Source organism: Martes martes (genome assembly GCF_963455335.1).
Source record: "Martes martes genome assembly, chromosome: 1".
In the NCBI taxonomy this organism is placed as follows: Eukaryota; Metazoa; Chordata; class Mammalia; order Carnivora; family Mustelidae; genus Martes; species Martes martes.
In genome coordinates, this window is record NC_137888.1 from 122,911,350 (window position 1) to 122,925,678 (window position 14,329).

At 42.9% G+C, this 14,329-nt stretch overlaps 1 protein-coding gene across 1 annotated transcript in view; it reads left to right on the forward strand.

Annotated features, from left to right (window-relative positions):
- Window positions 1–287: 287 nt before the first annotated feature.
- The window catches only part of PIK3CB (phosphatidylinositol-4,5-bisphosphate 3-kinase catalytic subunit beta), a 194,947-nt gene continuing 180,905 nt past the window's right edge, over window positions 288–14,329 (forward strand). Inside the window, exon 1 of the mRNA XM_080798202.1 lies at window positions 288–479. The gene's annotated coding sequence lies outside the window, so the exon portion shown is untranslated. The remainder of the gene's footprint in view (window positions 480–14,329) is intronic.

The window sequence follows — 14,329 nt, forward strand, 5'->3', positions numbered from 1 at the left end:
TGGCGGTTGTCCGCTGAAGGCTGCCTGTTGGAGATTCCCGATCCTCGAGTCCTCGCGGAGCCCAAGAGGAGCCGGACCTGCCGGGCCCTAAATGCGGCCGGAGAGGACGAGGCGACGATGCAGCGTCCTCCCCTGCCGTGCCAGTCCCGCGGGTCCCGCGGCGTCCGCTGCAGGGCCGGTGATTGGTCCGAGTGGCGCAGGGGGCGGGGCGAGGGCTGCCGGGAGGCCGGCCTGGGAGGTGCGCGCGCGCCCGGACACGGCGGCGGCGCGCGCGTGCTCCGTCGGTCGGTGCGGCGGCGGTGACTGTGGTGGAGCGGGCCATGGCTGTGGGTGGCGGGCCGGTGTAGCGCCGCGCAGGGCAGGCGGGAGGCGACCGAGAGAGGCGGGGATGGGGGCGCCGCAGCTGCATGGTCGCGGTGGCCTGGGCTGCTGACCGCGTCCCCGGAGCCAGGAGTCGGCGGCGGCGGAGCACCGGGCAGGTGAGAGCGGTGGCGCGGCACCCGGATGCGGCGCAGCTGAGTGGCGGCGCGGTCGCGGCGGCGGCTGAGGTGCCCCCGCGCGGGCGGGTGGCGCGCTCTTGCCTGCCTCAGCCTCGGGCGCCACCGAATTGTGTCCCCGCTGCGCGCTTCCTGCCGGCGCGGAGGACACCCGTCCGCCGGCCTGCGGGGGCGCCTCGCTCGACTGCGGCCCTCGCGGGGCTTTCTGAGGTGAGAGGCGCTTCCCGGCCTCTGGGCGGCCGAGACCCGACCGAGCGCCCCGGGCCGCTGGTGCTTCTGGTGGCGTTCCTGAGGGGCCCTCTGTGGAGGGGCGGCGCCCTCGCTCTCGTTTCTCCTCAGCCTATGCGGACACCCTCGGGGCTCTCAGACCCTCAGGTGCCTTTTTACGTAGAAGCGCGTTTTAGGGGCGGGGATCCTGGGCTGTTGGGGTACGGGCGCGTTTTCAAATCCCAGCGCTTCCACCGACCAGCCTTGGGGCCTTGGGCCCTTGGGCCCAAGTCTCCTGATTCGTTAATGGGAATAAGAATACGTACTTCACAGGGTTGTTTTGAGGCTAGGACAGGATGATGCGCAGGACCGATCAGCCCGCGCTCGGTACGAGGTAGGCTCTTAGGAGCAGCCCTGGTGCAGCATCTTTTCTGGCTAGCTGTTGCTGATTCCTGGCTGCGGGTGTACGTTTGGGGCACATTTATTTCCGAACTGTTCTGTTGTTGCAGTAACCTCCACTGGAGTTTCTTCATACTGGATCCTGTTCTCTTACAGGGTCCAAAATATTGCCCACCCTAGAATCATGTAGTCTCTCTCGCTAAGGCTGGCTTGGGATACCTGTCTCAGGCGCTGAGTGGAAATTGTAGTAAATAAGACCGAACGGATTTTAGATTCGCTTAGGATGGAAGATGGTGGGACACACAAACTGGAAGTGCTTTGCTGTTTAAATAATCTTAAGTGACACTTAACTGTCGCTTGTTACATAGTATAAACACACGAGGAGTCTGGAAACAGACTCCTTTTTCTGCATTGCTACATCCGAAGGGAGTGACAAGTGCTTTTGTAAACATCATTGTGGGCAGTGTTAGTGTCTGGTGAAGTCATCATAATTAAGTTAGATGAGTACTTATTTTGAAGCCCTGAATGAATGTTTGGAAATATGATTCCTAATAAAATCACCTTTAAGGAGTCAGAATTCTCAGCAGTTCATTAATCATTTGGGGATTTTTATGCAATGCTCTAAGATTTTTATGGTAAAAGCAGAACTGTTTAAGTCACGATAATGTAGCTTAAGAGAGAGTGGTCAGGATAAAGATCTTAGTTTCAGAAGGTAAGTGTGAAAACAAGTAAAAATCTTAAACTTTAATAACCAAAATTGCAGAGGTGCTTGAGTGGCTCAGTTGATTGAGCATCCCACTCTTGAGTTCCTCTCAGATCATGATTTCAGGGTCCTGGTATCAAGCCCCCCTCTGCGCTCACACACAGTTTGCTGATCCCTCTCCTTCTGTTCTTCCTCATCTCTCTCTCAAATAAATAACAACTTAAAAAACAAAAACAAAAACCAAACTGAAATTGTATTTACTAAAGCAAAAATGACTGAAAAAAACCTCTTGCTTTACACACCCTGATTCATTCTCTGATGAGAGTCTTCCACCTTCAGGGTGTGTTTTAGAACTATAGAAAATTAAATTGGCTTTTAAAATATTTATTTATTTATTTATTTATTTAGACGGAGAGAGATCATAAGTAGGCAAAGCAGCAGGCATAGAGAGAGGGGGAAGCAGGCTCCCTGCTGAGCAGAGAGCCCGTTGTGGGGCTGGATCATAGGACCCTGAGATCATGAGCCGAGCTGAAGGCAGAGGCTTTAACCCTCTGAGCCACCCAGGCACCCATTAATTTATAGCCATTTTGTACCTCTCGCCTATGTTTCCTAGCTTTCTTTAGAGACCCATCCACAAAGGCTTTTGATCCAATTGTTTTTTTTTTTTTTAAGATTTTATTTATTTGACAGACAGAGATCACAAGTAGGCAGAGAGGCAGGCAGAGAGAGGAGGGAGCAGGCCCCCCGCCGAGCAGAGAGCCCGATGTGGGGCTCCATCCCAGGACCCTGGGATCATGACCTGAGCTGAAGGCAGAGGCTTTAACCCACTGAGGCACCCAGGTGCCCCGATCCAACTGGTTTTTGAATGTGAACAAAATACATAGAAAAAATTAAAATTAAGCCTTGTAAGTTATGTTCTTCCTAAATTTTGGTCTTTCCTGTTGTCCTACTTCATTCAGACTGGTGACCTGACAGTAGAAGCATTGCTAGCTGCTGTGAAAAGGCCAGGGGGGTCAGAAGTCACATCTTACTTCATTCTAGGCCTGGACCTGGGTTCGTATTAGCTGGGGCTTTGAGGATGTCACTCAGTCTTTTGGGGCCTCAGTCTTTTTATTTATAGAGTGTGAGTGGGTGTGTGTCACAAGGTTTGGGGGTGGTGGTGGACTAGAGAATCACATTATATAGAAGAACCTTTCAGATTACTACACGTTTATGGTTTTCCTTCCCTTCACTCTTTCTTTTGTTGATTTTTTTCTTTCTCTTCCTGAATTCAAAACATCCTAATGCCTGGGGGTATATAGTTCAGGGGTAGAGTATTTGACTGAAAAACCTCCTAATGCCTTAGTGCTTCCAAGCCATTACCATTACCTCTACTTTTTTTTTTTTTTTTAAGATTTTATTTATTTATTTGACAGACAGAGATCGCAAGTAGGCAGAGAGGCAGGTAGAGAGGGAGAGAGGAGGAGGCAGGCTTGTCGCTGAGCGGAGAGCTCATCGATGCGGGGCTTGATCCCAGGACCCTGAGATCAGGACCTGAGCTGAAGGCAGAGGCTTTAACCCACCGAGCCACCCATTCGCCCCCGATTACCTCTATTTTTTAAAAACATTTTTTAAGTAATCTCTGTGCCCAACATGGGGCGTGAACTCATGACCCTGAGATCAAGAGTTGTATGCTCTAGGGGTGCCTTGGTGGCTCAGCCCGTTAAGCATCTGCCTTTGGTCCTGATCTCAGGGTCTCGGGATCAACCCTTGCATCAAGCTCTCTACTCAGTGACGAGTCTGCTTCTCCCTCTTCCTCTGTGATCACTCTCACTCTGTCTCTTTATTTTTTTATTTTTTATTTTTTTAAAAGATTTTATTTATTTATTTGACAGACAGAGATCATAAGTAGGCAGAGAGGCAGGCAGAGAGAGAGAAAGAGAGAGAGAGGAGGAAGCAGGCTCCCTGCTGAGCAGAGAGCCCGATGCGAGAGGCTCGATCCCAGGACCCTGGGATTAGGACGCGAGCTGAAGGCAGAGGCTTTAACCCACTGAGCCACCCAGGTGCTTCTCCTCTACTTTTTTTCTACTTGCACTCTTTCTGGGTGCTCTTATGTCCACTGTCAATGTGCTGTTGACTCTCACATTTTCATCTTCAGTCTTGAACTTCAGATTTCCTCTACTGCCTGTGTGGTATCTTCACTCCATTTGTCTATAGGCATCTTAAACTGAACATGTTCAGAGTGGAGCTCTTGATTTCTGTTCCTCAACCCATTCCTTCCTCAGAAGTCTCCATTTCATAAGAGCACCCTTCTGCCCCCGTTCTCCACCCTCCTTACATGAAAAATATGGTGGTCATCCTTAACTTGTCCCCTTACTTCACTGTTCCCCCATTCCCCACACAATCAGTCCTTCAGCAAACCCTGTCAATTTTAGCTCCAAATACCTTTTTCTTTCTTTCTTTCTTTCTTTTTTTTTTTTTTTTTTTTTGAGAGATTGATAGAGAACATTCAAGTGTGCAGACCTGGGGAGGGCAGAGAGAGAGGGAGAGAGAGAATCCTAAACAGGCTCCAAGCTCAGCAGGAGCCCAATGTGGGGACCCTGACCTTAGTTGAAATCAAGTGTCGGACCCTGAACTGACTGAACTACCCAGGAGCCCCCAAAATACATGTCAAGTATATTTACTTCATTTTGTTTGTATTGCTACCACCCCCGTTCTTCTTGGGCAGTGGCTTCCTAACTGGTCTCCTTGCCTCTGGTCTTGCTTTACTATTTCAAACAGCTGCCAGAGTGATCTTTACTCATTTTCCTGCCTCAGTGGCTTTTCATTACACTAAAAAGTAAATCCACACTCTTTATACCTGCATTATCTGCTAATTATTTTGCTTATTTTCTTATTTCTTATTTGCTTATTTTCTTATGGTCTTTTTTCCTCCAGCATACTCTAAATTCTGAGGGGGAGATTCTTGTTTGTGTTCCCTATGGTTATTTTTTAAAAAATTTTAATTAATTAATTTTTTAAAAGATTCCATCTATTCATTTGCAGACAGAGATCACAAGCAGGCAGAGAGGCAGGCAGAGAGAGAGGAGGAAGCAGGCTCCCTGCTGAGCAGAGAGGCCGACGTGGGGCTCGATCCCAGGACCCAGAGATCATGACCTGAGCCGAAGGCAGAGGCCCTAACCCAATGAGCCACCCAGGCGCCCCTATTTATTTATTTTTTAACGTAGGCTCCATGCCCAGCAGTGCTAGAACACAGGAGCCTGATATCAAGACCTGAGCTGAGATCAAAAGTTCAGTCCCTTAATGGGCTGACTGAGTCACCCAACTGCCCATCCCCCACCACGGTATACTTGGTTTTCAGAACAATGTCTGAAACATTTAACTTATGTTGAATGAACGAATGTGTGAATGAAATAAGTCACAATCTTTTGATTGCAGGTGCAGTATGTACTGAACAAACTACCCTTTTTGGTCCCAGATTTGTGCAAATGAAGGAGTAATCAGAGTGCGTATAGTTATTCTGTTTAAGTATTATTCCCTCAGTCTTGGTTAAGGTGTTGTACCTCCTGAAAAGACTGAGCATTTAGACATTAAGCCATTGATAGCAAATGTGAATTTTATTCATTGTGTCCTGGTTCATTAGTATTTTTGTAAATAAGGAACCTAATAAGCTTAAGAGGCTTTTTTGGTTCTTTTGAGACATTGAATTTTGTTCTTTACTGGGGGGATTGGCTCTAGAGTGTGGTAGTTTCATCCAGTATTACATACCAAATCCGTTAGGGTAGCAATTGGAATTTTTATAGAGAACAGGTATTTTTATTTCAATTACACTATTTTTAAAAAATCTGAGACCCTGCTCCTGTGTCCAGCCTCTGAACCATTTGATTTGGAATTACCGCTTCTGGGGGATAAGTCCCTATCATTTGGTTTCTTTTCTTTTCTTTTTCTTCTTCTTCTTTTTTTTTTTTTAAGATTTATTTATTTGAGAGGGAGAGAGCATGAGCGGGAGAGGGACAAAAGAAGAAGGAGAGGGAGAATCTCAAGCAGACTCCCTGCTTTGTGTGGAGCCCCATGCAGAGCTTGATCCCATGACCTGAGACTATGACCTAAGCCAAAATCAAGAGTTGGATGCTTAACTGACTGAGCCATCCAGACATCCCTCCTTTTTTTTTTTTTTTAAGATTTGATTTTTAAGTAATTTCTACACTTATGTGGGGGATCTCCACTAAGAAGTAAATCCACACTCTATATATGTGCATTATCTGCTAATTATCTTGCTTAGTTTCTTACTTATTTGTCAACAGTACTGAGTTCAAGTCAATAATATTGAGATCAAGAGTTGCATGCTCCACCAACTGAGCCAGGTGCCCCTCATTTGATTTGTTTTAACTGCTCATTTGAGAACTTCATCATTTTGTAGAAGGAGGGAGGTAAACTTAGGATTTTTACCCCCACTTGAGACCTGTTTGTAGCCCTAAAAACTTGGAAGTATGAAGAGAAGGGTATGGAAAAATTAAAAGTGTGTAATTCCATTGTCAAAGTAGAAATACTAGGAAAAAATATATTGGAGGAGAAAATCCTAGACTGGACTAATGATGCTGACTGAACATTTAGTAGAAGAGCAGAAGAAAAGGAAGATAGAGAATGTCATTGATTTTTAGGCTTGTGTGGGACAACGTCCCTTACCGCTTCTCTTCTCACTTCCCTTCCCAAACTTTGTCACTTGGATTTTTTTCCCTCTGCTCTCTCTCTGTTCCATGATTGGTATGGGTTGTTTTTCTAAGGAGTTTCTATGAGCCTTCAGTAATCTAATGTCTGCTGGAATGCTTTGTGAGAGGCCTTTCTCCTTACTCCTAGTCAAGGTTTGTCTTCCTGGATTTTCTAGCCATTGGGTCTAGCTTTCCCTTTAGACTGGCTCCAGACTGGTTTATTTCCTTTTTAAGTTGTTGTTCTACTGTGTATTCCATGGTAGCTTTTATGTTATTATCTCCAGGTTAAATAGTTCTGAGTCACAAGCTTCTGTTTGAGAGAGGGAAAATGAAAGGGATTAGATGTGTAGTTGGGTGTGTATAGTGTGTTTGCTCCGGTTGCTATGATAATGCAGATTGTGTATCTAATTTAGACCTTTCTTTTTCAATAGACTTATTTTTTTTTAGATGACTAAAGAGATTTTGATAAAAAGACATTACTTTTTCTTTCTTTTTTTTTTTTAAAGATTTTACTTATTTATTTGACACAGAGAGAGATCACAAGTAGGCAGAGAGACAGGCAGAGAGAGAGGGGGAAGCAGGCTCCCTGCTGAGCAGAGTGCCCGATGCGGGGCTCAATTCCAGGACCCCGAGATCATGATCTGAGCCGGAGGCAGGAGTTTTAACCCACTGAGCCACCCAGGCGCCCCTAAAAAGACATTTCTGAAAGGGGTGATGTTGAATTTAAAAAATTTTATACACAGTAAAACTCAAAAATTTTAAATTAGTTTTTAAAAAGGTCCAGTACAGTTAATGTACAGTGTTATATTAGTTTTGGGTATACAGTATAAAGTATTCAACAGTTTTATACATTACTCAGTGCTCATCATGATAAGTTTACTTTTTTTTTAATTAGTTTACTCTTTAATCCCCTTTACTTATTTCACCCATCCCCCACCCCCTCTCCTCTGATAACCATCAGTATGGTCTGTATAGTTAAAAGTTTGTTTCTTGGTTTGTAAGAACTCAATTTCTTTCATGTATAGTCCTGAGTTTTAACACACACATAGATTTTTGTAGTTGCAGCCACCACTAACAGTATACAAAACAATTCCGACACCCCAGATAATTCCCTTGTGTTACCCCTTTGTAGTCCCCTTCTTCCCCATTCTTAACACTTGGGGTTATTTGTTATTTATTTATTTATTTTTTTTTTTTTTAAAAAGATTTTATGTATTCATTTGTCAGAGAGAACACAAGCAGGGAGAGCTGCAGGCGGAGGGAAAAGCAGGCTCCCTACTGAGCAAGGAGCCCAGCTGTTAGAGGATCCCAGGACGCTGGAATCATGACCTGAGCCAAAGGCAGACACTTTACTGACAGAGCTGCTCAGGCGTCCCAGGGGTTATTTGTTATTTATTTATTTATTTATTTATTAAAAAAGATTTTATTTATTTATATGACAGAGAGAGAGACACAGCAAGAGAGGGAACACAAGCATCAGGAGAGGGAGAGGGAGAAGCAGGCTTCCCGCTGAGCAGGGAGCCCGATGCGGGGCTCAATCCCAGGACTCCAGGATCACGATCTGAGCCGAAGGCAGACGCTTAACCATCTGAGCCACCCAGGCACCCCGGGTATTTGTTTTTTAAAGAGAAAATTTTTCATGGCTAGGATATGTTAGAACTGGAATCAGTGGATGATTGATCACCCTAATTTTTTTTCTTTTTTTAAAATATTTTATTTATTTATTTGACAGACAGAGATCACAAGTAGGCAGAGAGGCAGGCAGAGAGAGAGGGGGAAGCCGACTCCCCGCTGAGCAGAGAGCCCCATGCGGGGCTCAATCCCAGGACCCTGAGATCATGACCTGAGCTGAAGGCAGAGGCTTTAACCCACTGAGCCACCCAGGCAGCCCCATGATCACCCTAATTGTTGGTGTTCTTCTGGAAATATAAGTGAAATAACTCCAGTCTTCAACATGCAATAAAGTAATTATCTTTGTAGATACAGGATGTTTATAAAGGCTTTGAATTTAAAAAAATTATTGTATAACTTCTGGAACCTGTGAAGGGAGACTAATCCTATAATGTCAAGTTACAATAGGGACCATCTAACAAAGAATTTGGGGACTAAGTCTGTGATAAAATCATAATGGGTGGCATCACATATCCACTCATCTCTCTTTGGTAAATCTAGACTTCCTATTTACTGCTGTTGCAGGGTTAGCTAGAGATTAATTTTGTCAAGGCTTATGTTATGAAGTCTCAGTTTTTCTCCCTGTTTCTATCATTGTCACTTTCTGCTAACCTGTTTTTTTCCCAGCACTTAAAATTGTTTTAGCTATTCAGTTTTCGTAGGGATTGAGAGGAGGATATGCTATCTGTATACCCGAAGTATATTGCTAATACAGCTTTCAATCATCTTATTATATTAGTTCCAGCCTAAAGCAGTTAATAATCTAAAATCTCCATCATTTGCATACAAAATTCATAAATCCTTGCTCTGAGTCCTGGATCCAGGATATATTTCTCCCCCACCTCTCTACCAACAACCTCCTTATTTCCTGCGTATTTAAAGTGGCTCACTTGAGATTATTACTGGTTGACCCTTTAACTGGGTGTATTTACTGGTGAAATAAAGAGTGTTAATCTGGATGGTCTCCTGTGTTGTGGTATTGCTAGAGCCAGATGTGCAGCTCATAGTCCTCTAGTGTAAGCTCAGGAAGAACTGATGGGCTCATCTCTGACTCTGTAGGTTGTCCTTCCCGGGTGCTCTAGTCACTTGGGAGACCACCAGGCAAACTTCAAGGGAAATCCTGATTATCCATGCCTTCAGGAGGAGGATTATGTGGATTAAAAGAAATCCATGCGTAATCCAGAAGCTTTATTTAAACTGCTGTTTAACCACATTCCTGACCATAGTTTTTCCTTGCATTTCTAATAATTAATTTATAATATTTACTGATTTCATATCTATCTCCTCCTACCATTTAGAAGTATTGGCCATTGTGAAGTAAGGAAAGGATAGGAGGGTCAAAGGAGCTAGATAATGAAAAGGCATTGCCCTACATAATTTGGTGTTGACTGGGTGGTTTAACCACAGTGCTTACTAGACCCTGAAGACCTGAATTCCATGAATTCCTTACCTGCTGAGCCACTGGAAGAAATTGGAGATGACTGTCAGCAAGAGGTCAAATTCCATTTTGAGATATTTATGCTCTACTAGTTTAAATGATTGAGCTTTCATGATTTAATAGTATTTCAGATTATAAGTATTCAGAATTATAAGTTTAATGCAATTTGAAGTTTTCCTTAATGTTTATTTATTAATTTAGCTTATTGACAATTTTCATAGGAATTAAACTGAAAAACTGCAATTCCAAATAAGAGATGCTCAGGTTTTGTAGCCAGGCCACCCACTACTACCTCTGACAAGTTACTTACATGTAGCTACACAGTAATTTCTATTGAATAGTTGAAATATGGTCCTTTAAAACTGTGGGGGGTTTTGGGGTACAAAATGTGCTTTTTTTTTTTTTTTAAGATTTTATTTATTTACTTGACAGAGATCACAAATAGGCAGAGAGGCAGGCAGAGAGAGAGGGGGAAGTAGGTTCCCCGCTGAGCAGAGAGCCTGACGCAGGGCTCCATCCCAGGACCCTGATATTATGACCTGAACTGAAGGCAGAGGCTTTAACCCACTGAGCCACCAGGCGCCCCCAAATGTGGTTTTGTTAAAAAAGATTTTATTTATTTGACAGAGAGAGGGAACACAATCAGGGGGAGCAGCAGAGGGAGAGGGAAAAGCAGGCTCCCCACGGAGCAGGGAATCTGATGTGAGACTCAACCCTAGGATTATGACCTGAGGTGAAGGCAGACACTTAACTGACTGAGCCACCCAGGCGTTCCAAAAATGTGTTTTTGTTAAAGTTTGGGGATAGGAACTGTGGGCAGAAAGAGCTACCTGACATTGTGTATTCTTGAGCTACTGATTTATTGTAGGTCTTGTGTTTAGGTACTATTAAAATCATTCACTAGGCTTTAGAAATCATTGAAAATTGCTGTTGTTAGGTTATCAGAACAAAAATTAAAATTTGTCAGCTAAAACTTAACTCTGCAGGGGTGCCTGGGCAGCTCAGTTAAGTGTCTGACTTGTGGTTTTGGCTGGAGTGGTGATCTCAGGTTGCTGAGATCAAGCCTTTCATTGGACTCTGCACCCACAGTGGAGTCTGCTTGAAACTCTCTCTCCTTCTCCCTCTGATTCCCTTCCCATGGGTTCCTGTGCATGCGCTCTTTCTCTGTCTCTCAAAAAAATAAATAAATCTTTAAATCTTTTTTAAAAAATTATTCTTCTTTAATTTTTTTTTTAAAGATTTTATTTATTTACTTGACAGAGACACAGCAAGAAAGGGAACACAAGTAGGGAAGTGGGAGAGGGAGAAGCAGGCTTCCCGCTGAGTAGGGAGCCTGATGTGGGGCTCCATCCCAGGATCCATGGAATCATGACCTGAAATGAAATCTTGAGTCAGATTCTTGAGCCACCCAGGCCCCCTATAATGGCAAAAATTTTAAAGTAACTTAAATGTTCCTCAGGAGTGGATTGACTTAAAAAAGTAATACACTCATGTGATTGAATGCTCTGTAGCCATGAAACAGATGAGGAAAGTTTTTTCTCTACCCTCAACATGGAGCTCCCCCTCAGGACCCTAAGATCAAGAATTGCACGTCCTACTGGCTGAGCCAGCGAGGCACTCACAAGGGAAGTTTGTATGTACCGATGTGGAATGATTTTTCCATATAAATGGGCAAAGTTAAAAAAAAAAAACAAAGATGTGGTCACAGTATGTATAGAATCCTACTATTACTAGTTTTTATTTTTTTATTTATATTAAAAAATATATATATGTATTTTATTTGACAGGGAGAGAGAGAATGCGTGTACACGAGTGCACGAAGGGGGGGGTGTGGCGGGTCCAGGTAGGGGTGGCGGAGACCAGGAGAGCAGAGGGAGAATTGGAATCCCTGCTGAGCAGGTATCTGGCTCAAGTGATTAGATCCTAGGACCTCTGGGATCATGACCTGAGCTGAAGGCAGATGCTTAACCAACTGAGCCACCCAAGCACCCTCTCTGCCGATTTTCTGATTGGATTGTTTGTTTTTAGGTGTTGAGTTTAGAAGGTCTTTATATATTTTGTTTTTTAAAATTTGTATTTATTTTTTTACATAAGGTCTATGCCCAATGTGAGGCTTGAGCTCATGACCCAAGATCAGGAGTCGCAGGCTCCACTGACTGAGCCAGCCTGGTGCCCCATGTTCTTTATAGATTTTGGAAATTAACCCCTTGTCAAGTATATCATTTGCAGGTATCTTTCCCACTCCTTGTTGCCTTTTTGTTTAGTTGATGGTTTCCTTTGCTGTGCAAAAGCTTTTTGGTTTGAGGTAGTCCCAGTTGTTTATATTGGTTTTGTCTCCCTTACCTGGGGAGACAGATCCAGAAAAATACATCCAAGGTTGATATTCAAGAGATTATTGCTTATGTTTAGTTTTATGGTTTCAGGTCTCACATTTACATCTTTAATCCATTTTGAGTTTGTTTTTGTATATGGTATAAGAAAGTGGCCGGTTTCATTTTTTGCATGTAGTTGTCCAGTTTTTGAAGAAACTGTCTTTCTCCTATTATATTTTTTTAAAAGATTTTTATTTATTTATTTGACAGACAGAGATCACAAGTAGGCAGAGAGGCAGGCAGAGAGGAGGAAGCAGGCTCCCCGCTGAGCAGAGAGCCCGATGCGGGGCTCGATCCCAGGACCCTGGGATCATGACCTGAGCTGAAGGCAGAGGCTTTAACCCAGTGAGCCACTCAGGTGCCCCTCTCCTATTATATTTTTTGTCTGTTGTACATTAATTGACCGTGTAAGTATAGGTTTATTTGTGGGCTTGCTGGTCTATTCCATTGATCTGTAGGTCTGTTTTTGTGTCTGTACCGGGTTGTTTTGATTACTATAGCTTTGTAGTATAGTTTGATGTCTGGGATTTTGATACTTCCAGCTTTATTCTTTTTCAAGATTGCCTTGGCTATTTGGGTTCTTTTGTGATTCTCTACAAATGTTAGGATTATTTGTTCATGTTCTGCAAAAAATACTGTTGGTATTTTGATAGGGATCATATTGAATCTGTAGATTGCTGTGGGTAGTATGGATAGTATGGACATTTTAACAGTATTCTTCCAGTCTGTGAGCAGGTGTATCTTCCCATTAATTTGTGTCATCTGATTTCTTTTTCAATGTCTTATAGTTTTGAGAGTATAGGTCTGGTCTTTCATCTCTTTGGTTAAATTTATTCCTAGTTACTTTGTTCTTTTTGGTGTACTTGTACATGGGATTGTTAATTTTCCTTTCTTCCGTATTTTTTTTTTAAAGATTTTATTTATTTATTTGACAGACAGAGATCACAAGTAGGCAGAGAGGCAGAGAGAGAGAGAGAGGACGAAGCAGGCACCCTGTGGAGCAGAGAGCCTGATGCAGGGCTCGATCCCAGGACCCTGGGATCATGACCTGAGCTGAAGGCAGAGGCTTTAACCCACTGAACTACCCAGGCACCCCTCTTCTGTATTTTTTATTATTTTTTATTTTTATTTTTATTTTTTTTTATTTGACAGATCACAAGTAGGCAGAGAGGCAGGTAGAGAGAGAGGAGGAAGCAGGCTCCCTGCTGAGCAGAGAGCCCGACTCGGGGCTCCATCCCAGGACTCTGGGATCATGACCCGAGCCGAAGGCAGAGGCTTTAACCCACTGAGCCACCCAGGCGCCCCTTTTCTGTATTTTTTAAAAGATTTTATTTATTTGTCAGAGAACGCAGAAGCAGGGTTTGCAGCAGGCAGAGGGAGAAGCAGGCTCTCCACTGAGAAAGGAGCCCAATGTGATGTGGAACTATGACCCTGAGCCAAAGGCAGGTGCTTAACGGACTGAGTCACCCAGGCATCTCTCCTTTCTGCTGTTTTGTTGCTAGTGTATAGAAATGCAACACATTTTCATATCTTGATTTTGTATCTTGCAACTTCACTGAATTTTTCAGTTCCATTAGTTTTTTTGGTGGAGTCTTTAGGGTTTTCTGTATGTCCTGTCATGTCATCTGCAAATAGTGACAGTTTTACTTCTTCCTTACCAATTGGGATGCCTTCTATTTCCTTTTTGTTGTCTGATTGCTGTGGCTAGAACTTCTAGTACTATGATGAATAAAAGTGGTGAGAGTTTTTTCTCAATTTTGGGGGGAACAGCTTTGTTGATTTTATTTATATACGTATATGCATATACATGTATATACATATATATACACTCATATATTTATATACGTATATGCATATATATGCATATACGTATATATAATTAACATACTGTACAATTTATCCATTGAAAATGTATAATTCAGTAGTTTTTTGTATATTCCTATATCAGTTTTTAAAAAAAAATTGATTTTAAAAAATTTTTTATCCCTACAAAAAATTAACCTTTTAGCTATCACTGTTCAAGTCCATCCATGTCCCCAGCCCTAAGCAATGACTCATCTATTTTATGTCTCTGTAGATTTTCCTATTTTGGATGTTTCATATAAATGGAACCATATAATACGAAGTCTTTTGTGATTGGCTTCTTTGACTTAGCATAATGTTTTTAAGGTCATCTATATTGTAGCATGTATCATTATTTTCTTTTTTGCTGAATAATTCTGTTTTCTTTTTACATTCCATTAGTAAATGTGTTTTGCTACGTATTAGGGTTGTTAATCAGGAGATTGTCCATGACCTAGGTTTTCCTTCTGTGTATCATCTGGTTGTTAACATTTTGCTGTGTATTAAACTCT